The 18,728-nt window shown below is 34.4% G+C and overlaps 1 protein-coding gene and 1 non-coding gene across 4 annotated transcripts in view; one reads left to right on the top strand and one right to left on the bottom strand.

Annotated features, from left to right (window-relative positions):
* Nkain2 (sodium/potassium transporting ATPase interacting 2) overlaps positions 1-18,728 on the bottom strand; it is a 1,205,517-nt gene that overhangs the window by 750,914 nt on the left and 435,875 nt on the right.
* Trnav-cac7 (transfer RNA valine (anticodon CAC) 7) lies at positions 10,412-10,492 on the top strand. Its single transcript has one exon. It is a non-coding gene; the product is annotated as a tRNA-Val (tRNA).

The following is an 18,728-nucleotide window of genomic DNA, read 5'->3' as shown; positions in this document are numbered from 1 at the left end:
ATTTATTTACAAGGTAAAGGGGCTATACAGTCTTTTGTGTAATACAGAGGGTAAAAAAACTACTGTGAGAATGGGATACAGCTAAAGATAAGAAGACCCTCAGCTCCTTCAGGATATGATTGTTTTGCCTAAGAAGTTAAGTAGGATGGCTATGTTAAGGCAGGTAAACAGTTGAACTAAAACAATTTTTGTAACCTAATACTATGTTTATTTTTTCTCAGTGTATCTTAAACATATTACCATTAAATACTTCCATAACTTGTAAGCTAATAAGGGCTATAGAGTAATGTATTCTACATAACATCCAATGATTAGGTATATTTGTTAAACTTGAGTATACTAGGATTAAAAGCAGTGTCAATCATGCTCTAACCCTGAATATCTATGATTTGTCTAATAATATAATATAGAGCTACAAAATGCTAAATGGCACTATATATTTTTACTAATATTTCAGTTGAAAGTTATCTATCTATATTCATATATATATATATATTGCTCTGAATGAGCAAATATTTTTAAAAATATCATTTAATGTTAAAACTGTTTGTTGAATATTAAAAATTAATTTTGCTAAGCCAGAAAAATAATTGGCAATATATTGTAAACACACAAGGAAGCCTGTAGGGTTTTGCTGTCTACAAAGAAGGAATACACATTACATTGGATGGCTGAGTTTACACAGACTTAGAGCACCATGATACCATGATATAGATCATAGCACACGGAAACCAGGTGATAAGCACTAACTGCCATTTTTTTGTTATTCAGTTCTTTGTCTCTGCCACAAAACCTGATATAGACTACACACGATTTAAAGTAACATTTATTTGGGCTTGTGATTCTACAAATTAAAATGTTAGACTGAGGGAGTTTTATTTATTTGAGTTTACAGTGAGGAAACAACATGGTCAGGGGAGCCAAGGTTGCCCTGAATGATTAATATTGGGATAGCCGAGTCAAGGGACAAGATGTTATGGAAAAATTGCAGTCTTGTTCCATTCAGGCTTAGAATGACTTCTTCTGGTTCAAGTATAATTTTTTACCAGTGACTGTTAAGTGTGTGCAAAACCTTAACTGTAGTTTCTTTTCCAGAATGCTTCTGGCCTGAGGCTATTCAACTACGGAAGCCTTCTACAGGCCTAGCTAACTTCAACCTGTGTGCTATACATACCAAACATGGAGAGATTTCAGGTTGCTACATAATTAGAGCCACTCCATCAAAACTCACAATCTACATGATACCTGAGTTTCTCTATTTGTGTCTGCATGTCTGTATTTCTTCATTCCTCCTGCCCCTGACCATAGTCAGGTTTTCCAGACCCCTTCCACATGAGTTAGAACATATACCAGAACAGGCTGTCACATCTCAAGGAAACACAGAAAGAGAAGCAGAGCTTACGCCCCTATTCAGCAGATTCCTCTAAAGAGCCTTCTATTGTAGCTAATCTTTTTCTTAAATGCCAACAGCATCTGCTAATGCCAACTTTCTGGAATCTAAGTCTTTACATAAGGGTTACTAAGGGATACTCATTGTAGTCCTAGGTGTTGTTTGGTCCAGTATACTTCTTAGGTTTCACTACAAAATGGGTAGAAAATATATAGAAACTCTGTCTCTGAGTTTGATAGTACTGGATAATATTTGAAGAAGTGACTTTGAGTGGAATCTCATGAGCATGGGCTATTACAAAGTACTGAAAGACTCAGAAACAACAGACATTTATTTCTTAACTTTCCTTAGATGAAAATTCATGGGTCAGGATACCAGTGAAATCTGATCATTCATTCTCAATCTGGAACTACCAATATGGTTAGGGTTGCTATTACTTTGACTAAACATGATGATCAAAAAAACAAGTTGTAAAGGAAAGGGTTTACTGGGTTTGCACTTCCAGATCACAGTCCATCATTGGTGACAGTCAGCACAGGAACTCGAGTTGGGCTAGAACCCAGAGCTAGTAACTAATATAGAAGCCATGGGGTTGGGGTTTTGCTGCTAACTTGATTGCTCAGTCTCTTATAGGTCCCAGGACCACAAACCCAGGGATGGCATCACCAACCCTGGTGTGGGCGCTCCAATATTAACCACTAATTAAGAAAATGCCTTGCAGCTGGGAGTCATGGAGGCCTTTGTTCAACTGAGGGTCCTTCCTCTCTCATGACTCTACTGTGTAACACACACACACACACACACACACACACACACACACACACAGTTGACACATAAAATCAACTAGTACACAAAGAAAAGATATAGTTTACCTTCAGTTCGTCCACTATTTGAACACAAATTTCACGTATGAGACCTGTATTTACAAGTACTGATTTTTTAAAATTTATTTAAGATACCATGCCAGAATACTATCATTTTTGCCATCATATAGATTTTGAAGCAACAAAAAGATTCACTCCCTTGTAGATATTAGTATAATCATGAATTTGGAGATTCTGTGATGAAAATGATGCCTTTATAAAAACAAAGAAGAGAGAGTGTAGAGCTCTTGCCCCCCCCCCACCAAAGTGAAGACACAGAAAGTGTAAAATAGCTAGGAAGAAATTCCTCACTATCACATAACCACATCAACATCAAACATAGCTCTTCATAGTGTCTAACACCGTGAAGCATATGTGTCTGGTGCTGAAGTCATTCAGATTTTCATTTTTTGATACTTGAATACCCACATTGACGGAAACAGATGTTGGTCTCTGTACCACGGGATTTCTTGTGCGTTCTGTGTTGGCGCACAAATATTACAGCCCCTTAAGTATTAGGCCTCTGTGAAGGAAGAAGACATACCAAGTCCAATGCTCCTCAATAGAGCATTAGGAGCATTGTATTAGGAAACATGCAAGGTAAACTGAGTCTATCTAAAATTTCCAATGCTTATGCAAGCTGCTACACATTAAATTTGTGGCATTTTTGGAAATTGGATAGGTTATGATGATTTACTAGTATTGTGTTGGTTAAGATTTAAATAAAGCCATTTATACTAAAAGCATTCTTTTCTGTTAAGAATAGTTAGTTCTGAGTATATTCTAGGTGTCACACAATTAAAAATTATGAGATCAAGTACTCACAAAGAAACTCACATGAAACACCTGGAGAAATGCATCCAAGTGTAAATGCCGGGTTCAATATTAGACAGCAAGGCTACACTTCTGCTTCTTTTAAAAGTGACCACAAATGACAGTACAACAACCGCTTAGCTCCTCAGAACAACAAATAGAGAGAAAGTCAGTCTATGATCAGTAGTGAAAAGATTCAGATAGAAATGTTTGATCAAGTCTCTCATAGGAAAATAAATTCACTTAATAAAACTCTTCGAGCTCAGGCCCCAAGACTGACAGTACGGTTAAACTACTCTTTTACTTTCTCTCTTTTTTCCTTTCCCTTTTTGGCCTTCAGGGGAGTAGTAATGGTGAACCTTCCAAACTTAAAGAGACATTGCTGACAAGAACAAAACTCCCAAGAATATAAACGTGTCATTTCAGCTGCTTTGCCCTTGAAATACAGGTTATAAGTGCTCTATTCCTACTTCTCACAGGGTCATTGGGATAACTCAAAGGAATTGGTGAAGTGCTTCCTATAACAAGGATCCCGCTCGTAAGTGCTAAATTCGTCATAGGTAGTAACACAATAAATAAAATGGAAACTTCCCCCCGCACTCCTCTGAAAATTGAATGTGGCAACTTAATAGTACAACAGACTACAATTCTTATTTGTTAAAAGCAGATACTGCATGTACTTGTGGGAAATGAAGTAGAGAGTGGTCCTTGACTTTCTTCATGTCTACATAACCTTTTAACATGTTCTATTACATGAAATGCCTCAGCATTTTAGAGGAAGAAATTGTAATGGAAAAAAATGAAAAAGAAAACGAAAAATAGGGAAGAAGCAGGGCAAAAATTAGAAACAATCAGAAGTTCAAAACAATGAAATAGGGGATTAAAGATGACCCAGTTCTTGTCGGTGGAGGCAGGGTATTGTCTATTAGTAATGATTAACTACAGACAAGTTGCAAGGGACCTGGGTCTTGAGAATCTGCAAGAACTATACATGTATATATTATAGCACATTGATAGTTGAAAAACCTTCTGGGAAGAAAATGTGTTCCTTGAAAATTTGTGTATTAAATAAATATTATGTAAAATTCCACTTAGTACTCAAATACATCTATATCTTGGGGTTCTCTTGATTCTTATCAATATATGCATCCATAAATAATGTAGCCTTAAAGGATGCCAGTGGTTAACATCATATAAAAGCAATGAAACCTACATTATAATATAGGCACTGATTTAACAGTTTTCCTTGAAAAAAAAAAGCATCCCAAACCTATTTCAGTGTTTAAAATTCTGCCTCTAATAGAACTGAGAGTGATTATTTTCTGTCACACCTAAGTTGTTATTTGATATCTACAATTATTTCATCATGCTATTCAGGTCTCCTAATAGTACATACTGAACACATATCATGAAATTACAACACTACCCCCCCTTTTCTTTCTTTAAAGAAAGACCCGTGCTACAGTGGCCCATGTACAGAGCACTGCAGGCTCCTTTCCCATGTAAATACCTCATATCTTTAGTGGAAAGGATTATAGTAGATGTGAAGTTTGGATAGTGAGCTATAATTCTTCCTTTGTCTCAGAATCTGTACAAGAAATTTCTCAGCTAAGGTAGAACAAATCACCTGTCCAAATAATAAACGGTTACGTAGTTTTGATCTTCTGTTAACACATTTTTAAATGAGCAATTAAATTTGCATTTTCTAATGTATATAATATATTATATGATGTTTTTCTGTTTATATCAAATGCATTTTCTGATAATAGCAAGCATTGTAATGTCATTGAATTTCCATGTTACAGCTTATGAAAAGAAGTAACTGACTTCCTAATCCTTAACCTAAATGGAACTGACAACAATTCAGAGGGATAATTTCTTTGGAGTAGTAAAGATCTCATAGAGTAATAAACTCCTCAGAGTATTTATTTAGGAAATGGGGACAGATAATCAAATTAAGTGGGAAAGATATTCTCATTCTTCAGATAGGGAGTGTCTCAACATACAACTCATAACAACTCATAACAATGTCTGTAAGTACAAATATAGAATTCATTTTTTGGCTCTTATCTTATATTGTACTAAAAGGGCTATTTGTCCTTAATGGAAAAATCTAACCTCTTACCAACAACTGTTCTCAACCCATGAGTGTATTGAAGAAAAATTCTATCACAACATGGATTGGCAGGTGTGATATCAGCTCTGTGCTTTCTGAGGAGGCAACTCAAGACAAAGACATCTATATAGAATGTCCAACACACACATGCAGACACGAAGGCATAAAGATATAATGAGTCATGAAATGGATACAGCTATAGGACATGAATTTAACCTATGGAAAGTTGGCCCTTTACACTACTGGACTGACTGTGGACTTTGAATTCTTTCAATGAACTTAATAGAGTAAATATCTTCTAATCTCAAACCAGTCTTTATTCTTGTTTAAAGAAGGAATACTTCTTAATTTACTATTTTCAGTGGTTACAGACACTAGAAATAAATTGCTTAACCATAAAAGTCTAAAATGATTCCAAAGTTTAAACTCTTTCAGGAGAGTAAGAGTTGTAAACTTTCTCCAACCGCAGAGATCAATGTAGTAGAAAAATGATTTTATATAAAAAACAATATAAAATGGTGTTTTTAAAACCTTTAAGCAAATTTTAATTAGATAATTCTACAACATTCAAAGAAAAGATATACAGGAACTCTATGTGGATGCCGTCTATCATAATTATAACAATTATTTTCTAATACCCTATGAACATCCAGAAGTTAAAAACTGGTTCCTAAAACAAAGAAATAACCAAAGAACAGTGACCTGTCAAAAAGATAGCCAAAGAATATTAATTAATCAATATCTATTTAAGAATTTTATCAGTTTAAACACAAACATTGCCATAAAATTTTCAATGCAGGAATCTGAAACATAGCTATGCTGTGAATTTAACTGTTCTACATGGTATATTAACAGCATCATTTTTAGAACTAAGTGATATTAAAAACAGTGAAATATTTTAACTGAAAGAAATAATCTGGCATTCTCTATTAAAAATATAGTAATGCAGTTATCTACATGAGAACACATGAGAGTACAAACAATTGTATATTTTACAATTGTAAATGTGTATTTTAGAGTATATATGTGTATAAACAAAGTATAGACAATTTACATGTGATTATGTAAATATACATACATACATACATATATGTGACAATATCCATATATCAATAGGCTCTCATTTTTAGCTCTGTATATTGAAATGTAACTTAGAGTCACATTCTAGAATCTTTACATTTTAATAAAATTGTTTTCTTTTCAAATTAGATTATGAAAAATGTCTTTCTTTACATACTATTCAATTTTAAGATTTCTACTTTTTCATACTTTTCTGGGTCTGAACACATACAGGAAGTACTTTATTTCCATTAATACACAGCACAATATTTTTTACAGTCCTTGGTATTGACTCGAATGTGATAAGTATACAAAGTGTCCTGATGATTCATTATAATTACATGCTCTGGTAGAATCTCAGGGGAGAAAATGTCTAACTGGAGAAGTAGATATGCACAGATAAAACAATGTCTAATTCTTAGTATTATATTCTTTCAATGAAAGTTGTCCCTATATGAAAGAGGAAAGGAATTTCGTATCTCAGATAGAAATGTTATATCTCATTTAGAATCCTCAAACGGGCAGAGACAGACAGCATATCAAGACAGTTTATCCATGATAATGACACAATAACATGAACAACAATATGAAGTAACTGAGAAACGCTGAAATTCCTTGAGCACGCCTTTATAAGGGTCCAGATCATATAAACTTCAGTACAAATTTATAGAGAAAAATAGGGTGGAGAAAACATTATTCATCTTTTGAAATTATTTGCCATTGTCTTATACTCAGTCTAAGCCTTTGCCTGAACAATCATCAGTCCACCCTCATCTTTTTGTCCCAACTATCTTCAATCTACTTCTCTGTTAGATTTCCTCATCATCACGCAAACATATATTATATTTCTCCACAAAAGTGATGGCAATTGGAAAAGGTGACTCTGGTTTTGGTTTATTCTGTTGTTATTAAAGACGTTAGAGAGTCTTCCTTCTGTTTCCAGCTCATGGACTAGTTTGAGAAGAACTAGGTTTGGTTCTGTATATGTTTTTTTGTTGTAATTATTCTGTGAAATTATCAAACCTATGCTGATTTACTGATCATAGTAAAGTATGTTATTATTATTATTATTATTATTATTATTATTATTATTATTAGTAGTAGTAGTAGTAGTAGTAACAGTATTCTTCAACTCCCAGCATGTTAGGAATTCTTTAAAATTCTTGACCTCTTCTTGGTATAATGTCAGTGTCTAAAATATACCTAACAATTTATCCATTTCTTTAAGGTTTGCAAATTTGTGGAATAAAGATTTTTTGAAGTATACCCTTTGGATGTCCTGGGTTTCTTTTGATATTGCTGTACACCACTGTGTCTCTCTCTAACAGCATAGTTTGTATCTTTTCCTTCTCTGTCTTTGAGATCATTTGACTAATGACTTGTCAATCTTGTTAGCTTTTCAAAGAATCAAAAATTTTTAATTTATTCTTACTGATTTTTTTCATTAATTTCTACACTGTTATGACTAGTGTTTACTGTATAAGCATTTGTAGTTTGTTCTTTCAAACTCTTGAGGTAAATAATTAAATGTATTTATCTGAATGCATTCTGATTTTTTTAGATGTAGGTAGTAGACCTAGATATCTTTGTCTTAAGACTACTCTCATTATATCTCAGAGGTTTAATATATTGCTTCATTTCATGTTTCATTTCATTATAAAAATTCATGGTTCAATATTTTCAAATTAGTAAGTATAATAAAAATGTAAGTTAAATTAAGGACAAAAGCAAGTGATCATCTTAACTTATGCAGCAAAGGACTTGGACAAAATGACTTTCAGATAAAAATGCTATATAAAGAAGAACTGAAGAGACTGTGCTTCCACATAAGGATACAGATGAGAAATTCATAGCCAACATTATCCTAAGTGGAGAAAAAGCTAGGCAGTTCTAATAAAAATCAGGGCTGAAGCAGGCTTGTCCTCTCCTCTCCAATATACTTCTCAAAGTACTATCTAGAATAATAAGGCAAAGGAAGTCAAGTTAAGAGGATACACATAGGAACAAAAATAAAAATTATCCCTATTTTAGGTATTATATTATACATAATAAATCACACATTTTTCACCTAAAATTTCTAGAACAGTAAAGAGGTCACACAATATAAAATGAATTTCCAAAGTCAGTAACCTTGATTTACTTCAACAACAGACTGAGAAAGGGGTTATAGGCACACTCCCATTAACAATAGCAGCTAAGAAAATAAAATACTTAAAAATAAAGCTAGTTAAGCATATGAAAGATTTCCAATTGTAAATGTATAAATCTTCAAAGAAACAGACTCAGGAATTCACGAGGAAATCAGAGAGATTCCATGCCTACAAATTGGTAGAATTGATATTGTGAAAATGAATATTCAACCAAAACCAATTTACAGATTTAGTAAATCAAATTCTCTACACATTCTCCTCAAAGTAGAGAAAAAAGATTCTGAAGTTCATATGGAATCCCAAAGACCATGAATAGCTAAAATAATCCTGAATAAAAAGAAAAACACTAGTGGGATTACCATTCCAGATTTCAACATGCACTGCATTGAACAAAGCATCTTCAACAAATGGGAAAATATAGAAGAATGAAATTAATCTCATACCTACCACCCTACACAAAGTTAACTCCTAATGTAAGAAAGAGCTGAATAAGAAGGCTACCAACCCAACCCTTGTGTAGGGGAAACAGTCCACTGGTTCTCAATCCCACCCAAGGAACTAGAGGTAACTGAGTGAAGGAGAGAGAGAGAGAGAGAGAGAGAGAGAGAGAGAGAGAGAGAGAGAGAGAGAGAGAGAGAGAGACCAGTTGTATATCCAGTGCTAAACTGTTAGTCTTGAAAACATACATACAAGTAACATTATGTGGACTCAGTAGGTTTTACTATAGAATATATCTATATTACACACACACACACACACACACACACACACACACACACACACACACACACACAAACACATTCAATACCAACTGAGAAACAGAAGCCATGCATCTGAAGGAAAACATATCAGGTTATATGAAAGGATTTGATGAAAGGAAAGGGAAAAGAAAATTGTTGTAATTAAAATACAATATTAAAAGTTTCAAAAAATCAGTACAATATTTATCTTCTCCTTAGCAAATGCTTTACTCTGGTAATTGGAAGACGGGCTCTAGGCTAAGTATGATTGTCCTATTTCATGACCACAGAACTTTCTGCTTTATTTAAAGGCATTCTGTATTGCCTTATGCTCTCTATATATCCTGAGCAAATTGCTATCCTTGTTTGCCTCTCATGTCATAATTTATATTAACACTAGAATATTTTCTAAAATGTTTTATATGAATGAATACTCTTCCTCCTCTTGAAACTTTTTTAAAACAAATCTACTCCATAAAATAAATTGGTGAACATGTTGAAAATAAATATCAACCAATGTGTATTTTTATATCATCATTTAGCTAGTACTTGTTGGTGAATGGAAGTCCTCCTTGTAGACACTGTAAGTAATTTCCTTTTCTTCAATAGATATAGGGCTTGTCCATTGTATGAAAATAAATATGCATGATAAGTTGTGAGAAATTCACAAGGAATTAATAAAATTTTTTTTCTACTAAACATCAAAAACGCATTCAAATAAGCAAAATATACTTGAAAGTGTCATTTATTTCAGAATGTATTCATGATGAAATTCATTTGCTTCCGGATCTTATCAGTATTCAGGAGGAAACATCAACTGAACTGAAAAATATGGCAAGAGTTTTAATTTACATAAATTTTTATTTTTCATTAAAATACACCTCATACACCATAACATAAGTGCTGTGTTCTCTATGATTTCCAGTTTAAGCCCTAAATATATTTAAATTACTCTTCATTCCTACTACATTAATGTAATTGTGTGTCAGCTAGCTGTACTTACTGAATGCTGTATTTTTAGAGTATCCTGTAAGTCAATAAGGCCTTTTCAGTTTTTACATACATACCATATTATCTCCTATAAGAAGCTCGATGCCCCAGTGTAAAATACCATGGCAGGGAGGTGTAAGGAAGTGGGTGAGTGGGTGGGGGAGCACTGTCATAGAAGCAGGGGGAAGGAGGAAAGGATGAGGGGTATCCAGAGGTGATACCATTTTAAATATAAATAAAGAAAATATTCAAGAATGAAAAAAAGTTCTCTTTATTTAAAAGAATCTTTTGTCGGGGTTGGGGATTTAGCTCAGTGGTAGAGCGTTTGCCTCACAAGCGCAAGGCCCTGGGTTCGGTCCCCAGCTCCGAAAAAAAAAAAAAAAAAAAAAAAGAATCTTTTGTCAAGTTTTTATAAATGTATTCACAGATGTATAGTATGTTGGACATACCCCCTCTGATAATTTGCCATTTTCCAAAAAATGTGGGTTTTTTGCCCCTTTCCTTCCATTAAGCCTCTTTGTCCAAAAAGACAACTTTATTTCCACTTCCAAGTCATATATACCTATATACACACTTACGGGTATAGGTGTACATGTGTGGACACACAAATGTAGTTTTATGACTTTGCATATATTTAAAAGCTCCAGGAATGATGAATCAGAAAAAAAAGTCTATATTTGTATGTCTGAGCCTAGTTTATTGTGAAAGATATACCTTCTTAGAATTGATGACTACATTACCACACTTTCCCATTGTTCTGCAACTGGATGCTTAGGTGGTTCCATGTTTGCTATTGTGAATAGTATAGCTGTGCAGTCTCTTGATATGCTGACTGCAGTTATTTGGATAAACAGAGATGGAAGAGATGGATCATATGGAAGATCTGTTTTTAGTTTTTTGGATATAATATTAAACCAATTTCAATGATTTGTCAGTGTACTAATAGATCAAGGAATTTATTAATTCTAATCATAGTAGTTTCAGATGGCAGTACACCATGATCAACATAGAGACCCACAGCAGGCAAACAGTCAGAGATTAAGAGACTGTAGAATCCCATCCCTAAGTGGAATACACATATACATATATATATGTAATATTATATATGATATATTTATATATATAAAATAAAATTGTGGGATACGTATTGTCAAAATGCAACCTATTAAAATCTCAAGGAACTAATAACATATTCTTTTGAAAAGTTGGGTCTTTTTGAAAAAAATAAGTTTTTCTTGAATATTCATATGCTTTTAATAATGTTTGGGGAGGTAGTAAAGAAATAAAAGTGTTTTATCCTGCTACATTTCATTAAGACTACAACCAATTACTTAATTTTATTAGAGCTGATACATTTAATAGTTTAGATATTTGATAAATATTTGCCAAGAACACAATGTAATTTTAAAATAAAATTATATTATCAAAAAAATTTTAAAAAAAGCAATGATTGTGGCATTGCTCATGATTCCTATAATTCAAAATAAAAGGATAAAGGGCATAAATAATCTGTTGTAATGAGAAACTAATTGTGTGTTTGTGTGTGTGTGTGTGTGTGCATAGACATGTGTGAATGTATGCATGTTGTACTGTGTGTTCATGAATGTGTTTGTATATGTATGTCTGTATTGTACACAAGTATATGTATATTTTTGTATTTCTATATTTGGGTATGCTGTGTGGCAGAATGGATGCACTATGCTATCAAGCCTCACTTAGTCTGGAGCTACATTATTGGAGAATAATCTCCAGTAATATTCCTTTCTGTACATCTCTGGGTTGTGGTCCTATAAATGCTATGGCCAAAAACAGAATTAAAACAAAGAAACGAAGATATGCATGCTGAGTCTGAAACTCAGAGATCATAATATTATTGTTAATTGGTGAAACATTAAACCACTTTCGCAGAGACGTGTTTGGACAGTTGAAGAAATCACCAACAAATCAGTAGCTAACATCAAACCAAATGGAGAGAAACTTGAAGCAATCCCACTAAAATCAGGGACTAGACAAGGCTGCCCATTCTCTCCCTACTTATTCATTATAGTACTCGAAATCCTAGCCAGAGCCATTAGACAACAAAAGAAGTTCAAAGGGATACAAATTGGAAGAGAAGAAGTCAAAATATCACTATTTGCAAATGATATAATAGTGTACTTAAGAGACTTTAAAAGTTCCACTACTTAACCTGATAAACGACTGCAGCAAAGTGTCAGGGTGTAAAATTAACTCAAAGAAATCAGTAGCCTTCCTCTCCTCAAAGGATAAACAGGCTGAGAAAGAAATTAGAGAAATGTCACACTTCACAATAGTCCCAAATAATATAAAATATCTTGGTGTGACTTTAGCCAAGCAACTGAAAGATCTGTAGGATAAGAACTTCAAGTCTCTGAAGAAAGAAATTGAGGAAGATCTCAGAAGATGGAAAGATCTTCCATGCTTCTGCATTGGCAGGATTAACATAGTAAAGATGGCCATTTTGCCTAAAGCAATCTACAGATTCAATGCAATCTCCATCAAAATTCCTACTCAATTCTCTATAGAGATAGAAAAAGCCATTTTCAAATTCATTTGGAAAAACAAAAAACCCAGGATAGCGAAAACTATACTCAACAATAAAGGAAATTTTGGGTGGCACACTATCCCTGACTTCAAGCATTATTACAGAGCAATACTCATAAAAACTGTATGGTATTGGTACAGAGACAGGCAGATTGATCAGTGGAAAAGAATTGAAGACCCAGAAATGAACCCACATACCTATGGTCACTTGATCTTTGACAAAGGAGCTAAAACCATCCAATGAAAGAAAGATAGCATTTTCAAAAAATGGTGCTGGTTCAATTGGACATCAGCCTATAGAAGAATGCAAATTGATCTATTCTTATCACCATGTACAAAGCTTAAGTCCAAGTGGATCAAGGATCTCCATATCAACCAGATACACTCAAACTAATAGAAGAAAAAGTGGGGAAAAGTCTCAAACACGTGGACACTGGGGAAAATTTCCTGAATAAAACACCAATGATTCATGCTCTAAGATCAAAAATCGACAAATGGGACCACATAAAACTGCAAAGCTTCTGTAAGGCAAAAGATACTGTCATTAGGACAAAACAGCAACCAACAGATTGGGAAAATATCTTTACCAATCCTACATCTGATAGAGGACTAACATCCAAAATATGCAAAGAACTCAATTAGTTAGACTCTCGAGAACCAAATAATCCTATTAAAAATGGGGTACAGAGCTAAACAAAACATTTTCAGCTGAGGATTATCAAATGGCCAAAACCACCTAAAGAAATGTTCAACATCCTTAGTCATCAGGGAAATGCAAATCAAAACAACCCAGAGATCCCACCTCACACCAGTGAGAATGGCTAAGATAAAAAACTCAGGTGACAGCAGATGCTGGCAAGGATGTGGAGAAAGAACACTCCTCTATTGTTGGTGGGATTGCAGACTGGTACAAACATTCTGGAATTCAATCTGGAGGTACCTCATAAAATTGGACATTCCACTACCTGAGGACCCAGCTACACCTTTCCTGGGCATATACCCAAAAGATGCTCCAACATAAAACAAAGGGACATGCTCCACTATGTTCATAGCAGCCTTATTTATAATAGCCAGAAGCTGGAAATAACCCAGATTCCCTTCAACAGAGGAATGGATCCAAAAATGTGGTACATCTACACAATGGAGTACTACTCAGCTATCAAAAACAATGACTTCGTGAAATTCATAGGCAAATGGAATGAACTAGAAAATATCATCCTGAGTTAGGTAATCAATCACAAAAAAACACCTTTGTTATGCAATGTTTGATAAGTGGATATTAGCGAAAAAGCTCAAATTACCCAAGATGCAAATCCACAGACCATAGGAAGCTCAAGAAGAAGGATGACCAAAATGCAGATGCTCCCACTCCTTTTTAAAAGGGGAAAAAATATCTATAGGAGGGGATATGAAAGCAAAGTTTATTTAGAGCAGCAACTGAAGGAACAGCCATTCAGAGCCTGGCTCGTGGTACACACACACACACACACACACACACACACACACAGAGAGAGAGAGAGAGAGAGAGAGAGAGAGAGAGAGAGAGAGAGAGAGAGAGCCACCAAAACTAGATAAGATTGATGAAGCTAAAAAATGCATGCTGAAAGGGATCGGATATAGATATCTCCTGAGAGACACATCCAGAGCATGTCCAACACAGAGGTCAATGATATCAGCAAACCACTGAACTGAGAACAGGACCTCCTGGGGGGAATTAGAGGAAGTATTAAAGGAGTTGAAGGAGCTTGCAATTCCATACGAACAACAATGCCAACCAACTAGAGATTCCAGGGACTAAACCACTACCGAGAGACTATACATGGACTGACCCAGGGCTCCAACTGCATATGTAGTAGAGAATGGCCTTGTTGTTGCACCAGTGGAGAGGGAAGCCCTTGGTCATGCCATGATTGGACCCCCAGTGCAGGGGAATATGGGGGGGGCAGTAAACTGGTGTATGGGGGGAATATCTATATGGGGGAAGGGGAGGGGAGTGGAAGGGAGGGGATGGCAGCTTATGGATGGGAAGCCGGGAAGGGGAATGACATTTGAAATATTTGTAAATTAATATATCTAATAAAATATTTTAAAAAAGAAATCACCAAATGTTTTATGATGATTATCTCATATGAATCTGAATTTGATAAGTGTCTTGATATGAACAAAGTCAACTAGTCATGAGAAGGCATTATTGTTTAGTGAAGGAAAATAGAAGCTCAAAATCATGTAAACCATGAACTCAACTATATATTCATTTCATGTGTGTGTAAAAATGAGTTACTAGAAAATGAAATCATTTCCTTCCCTTAATATAGATGTTATTCCTGAGGTTTTTATGTGCTAAAGAAAAGCTAAACTTATTCTTGTGACTAATAACTAAATCAAATGAATATCCAGTAGGGTGATGAATCAGATATATCTTTCAACCATGCAAGTGTACTTTCAATTTGTAGATCAATACCTCCCATTATCTAAAGAATAAATTTGGCAGAGGGACTAATGTTAAGATTGGAATCAATATTCACAGTAACCTTTTTAACTTTGAATTCTGAGCCTGCTAGCATGCCTGCCTTGATACTTCTCAGTTATGGACTACTAGAGAACTCACCATATTCTTTTTTTTAAGAAAAATGAATGTAGGTAATGCAATTAGATAGTTTTTCTGCTTTGGATGTATAGAAAACAAAGCAGAGACTGTAAAAAATACAAAAGGCTTAGTGTAGATATGGATCTTGGCACACGATTACTGAGCAAGGCAACAAGATGCTGGCAGTGCAGTAGCTGCAAGATATCAACTTCTAATTGTGGGTACTGTACAGAAAATTCCATTGCTCTGTTAATAACAACACCAAGCAGTGACTCATATGGCCCCAATTATCTAAGTGTTCTCTGTAATAGGGAACTGTCATAAAAGCTTCAACATTACTATACATTAAAGTCATCATGTTCTCTTTTAGTTTGAAAATTTTCCAGCCAACACATTGGAAATAATTTAAAGGAGAATCATAAACTACATGGAAAAAGGATAAGGAGACTTACTGTGAAATTGTTATAAAAAATAAAACTTTAAATTATGATTAAGTAGATGGAGTTTCTTCAGTCATCACCAACAAGCTGTACTGATTTTCAAAATTTCATGGCTTCACATATGCTAGGTAAGGCAATGTATTTCCATGTTTATTTTTCATAGGTTATTAACACTGAAGGATCATATTTTTCATTCTCCAAATTGTAACTATGACAAAAAAGAGTTAATCTAATATATTTCTCACAGAAAGAAGGTTTTTATTTCAGGGATTCTTACGCAGGAAAAATACTTTGCTTCAATGATATCAACCATGCAAAGAATATGACTGTTAACCAGTGATGAGTTATTTACATGCTTCATGTTATTCAAGCAAACATAGCAACTTAATGACATTTTAATGTTTATATTAAAATATTCTGACACTAAATATACAGTGATATAAACTATGGCTGTGAATATTAGTAGTCATTTACTCATGCACTGGTGCAAAATATCAGGTTATATATCTAAATTCAAAATTGCTCTATATGCATGGACCATTATTCAGCATAGTGTCCAGGTGGGCAAAAACTAGACATTTCCAGATCTCTCAGACCATCTTATCTACCAGTTAAATGAATTGACTAAAATAAAAAAGCATGTTTACTGTTATCTCAAATGCTATCACATCACCAAGTTCCAGATGCTAAGAAAAGTCAAAATTTCTATGATCTATGAACACAATTATTTGTAGCAAATCTGCAATTTGCTATGAGCTATTTTGATTAATTGAAATGTTGAATGTAGTCAAGTTCAGCGAAGGTTCCTAAATAACAAGTATGTTGACTGTACTGTGTCAGTATATGACCCAGAAAGAGTTAACAACCTAGGAAGAACTCATGTCGCTGAAGTAGAAGAATCTTATGATTTCCATTAGAATGAGTCTTTGTTTTTGGAGAATAATTAGGTAAGAATGAACAGTACTGGTGGGGCCATATGATTTCCCGTGTTCCAGACATATTCACCAAAGTAACAACATCTATTTATATTCTGTTATCCTATGTCCCATTTAATTATAGAGAATTATCTATTGGAGTTTCCTTCATGATACAGTTCTTAATAAATACAAAAACATAGTCAATGCAATGTATATTTTAATTCAATTTTGTCTGAGATGAGAATATAATATAACATAATAATATAATATCAACTTACTACAGCATATATAATTTAATGGTGATGGTTTTGTAACATTCTTTCTATGCATGTGACTATAATCATATCTACAGATATGACTAAGATGTTAGACAATTGTATAAAGAGATACCACAAAATCTAAGCCAAAATATCAAAATGTATTATACTTAAAAATAATTCATTATTCTAGTAACATAATAGATACCTGCATTTTGTTCATTACATCTGACCAGAAACGAGTTTATCATATTCTCACCCAAATTCCTGGTGAAGAAAATCATATTTGGGCTAACAGAACTGAACATACTGAATGCTTAGAATACAAAGCTCAAGTCCAAATAGATCAATGACCTCCACATAAAACCAGATACATTGAATCTAATGGAAGAGAAAATGGGGGAGAGCCTTGAACAAATGGGCTCAGGGGAAAATTTTTCAAACAGAACATCAATGGCTTATGCCCTAAGATCAATAATCAATAAATGTGACCTGATCAAATTGCAAAGCTTCTGTAAGGCAAAGGACAATGTCACTAGGACAAAACAACTATCCACAGACTGGGAAAAGATCTTACCAACCCTACATCAGCTAATATCCAAATTTTTTTCTTTCTTTTTTTTTTTTTTTTTTCGGAGCTGGGGACCGAACCCAGGGCCTTGCGCTCGCTAGGCAAGCGCTCTACCACTGAGCTAAATCCCCAACCCCTGCTAATATCCAAATTATATGAAGAACTCAAGAAGGTAGACTCCAGAGAAATAAATAACGCTATTAAAAATGGAGTACAGAGCTAAACAGAGAATTCTCAACCGAGGAATCTTGAATGGCTGAGAATCACCTAAAGAAATGGTCAACATCCTTAGTCATTAGAGAAATGCAAATCAAAACAACCCTGAGATTCCACCTCACATTAATCAGAATGGCTAAGGTCAAAAACTATGGTGACAGCAGATGTGGAGAAAGAAGAACACTCCTCCACTGTTGGTGGGACTGCAAACTGGTACAATCACTCTGGAAATCAGTCTGGAGGTTCCTCAGAAAATTGGACATAAGTACTACCTGAGGATCCAGCTATACCTCTCTTGGGCATATACCCAAATAATGCTCCAACATACAACAAAGACACATGCTCCACTATGCTTATAGCAGCCTTATTTATAGTAGCCAGAACCTGGAAAGAATCCTGATGTCCCTCAGCAGAAGAACGGATATAGAAAATGTGGTACATCTACACAATGGAATACTACTCAGCTATAAAAAACGATGACTTCATGAATTTTGCAGGTAAGTAGATGGAACTAGAGAATATCATCCTGAGTGAGGTAATCCAGTCACAAAAGAACACACATTGAGTGTAATCAATGATTAATGGATATTGGTGTTAAAGCTCACGATGCCTGTGATATAACACAGGACCATATGGAGTCTAGAAGGAAGGAAGACCAGGGTGTGGATGCTTTAGTCCTGCATTGAGGGGGGCACACTCATAGAGGAAAAGGGAAGGGAGGTTGTGGAATGGAGGGCTTGTGGAGGAGTGACCAGGAAATGGGATATCATTTGAGGTATAAACAAATAGAATATTTAGTAAAAATAAGGAACAAAACAAAATAGGGACTACATCAATATATGGATCCAACTAAATTATGAGATATATTCAAGTTGTATACACTTAGTAATTGATATATATAACTGATATATATAACTGATGCCAAGATCGTAGTTTCTTAGTAGCTGAATGGATTTTCCATATAGTTCTCTCGATGGTCAACAATGGAGCAGCCATGAAAGAAAATTGTCACAGAGCTGTTCTTCATATTTAAAGCAAAAGTTATGCAAATTATCCC

The sequence above is a fragment of the Rattus norvegicus genome, chromosome 1 (assembly GCF_021556685.1).
Source record: "Rattus norvegicus strain SHRSP/BbbUtx chromosome 1, alternate assembly SHRSP_T2T, whole genome shotgun sequence".
Taxonomy (NCBI): Eukaryota; Metazoa; Chordata; class Mammalia; order Rodentia; family Muridae; genus Rattus; species Rattus norvegicus.
This window is presented reverse-complemented; position numbering and strand designations above follow the sequence as displayed.